A 363-nucleotide genomic window follows, 5' to 3' on the forward strand; every position below is an offset into this window, starting at 1 on the left:
TTATATATATATTTATGTATATGATGTGTATACAGCTAAATACATACATGCACACATATCAGGAGATGTCTCTGGAGGTATGAACTAGCTCGTTTGCTCTTAGAAAGGTCTTTATTTCCAGAGGTTTCTATACGAGAAACGACCTAGGCGTGACGAGGAAAGCCTGCCTCTACACCGTATGTACAAGGGTCTACACACATAAATATATGTCATTTACACGTAAATAGCAAGGTTCGTATATACAGTAGAGTATAGAATCCTACATACAGATACATATATGTAGAATACGTATGTAAGTGCCATAGTGTATACCTCGATTTACACACTAGGTATGTACACGCACGCGTATCTATCTATCTATCT

General features: G+C 36.9%; 1 annotated feature.

Annotated features, from left to right (window-relative positions):
• The first annotated feature begins 23 nt into the window (after positions 1-23).
• Positions 24-83: a sequence feature (Short protein (CSUI_010748, PHJ15441.1) was converted to a misc_feature.).
• Positions 84-363: the final 280 nt, after the last annotated feature.

The sequence above is a fragment of the Cystoisospora suis genome (assembly GCF_002600585.1).
Source record: "Cystoisospora suis strain Wien I chromosome Unknown contig_8195, whole genome shotgun sequence".
Taxonomy (NCBI): Eukaryota; Apicomplexa; class Conoidasida; order Eucoccidiorida; family Sarcocystidae; genus Cystoisospora; species Cystoisospora suis.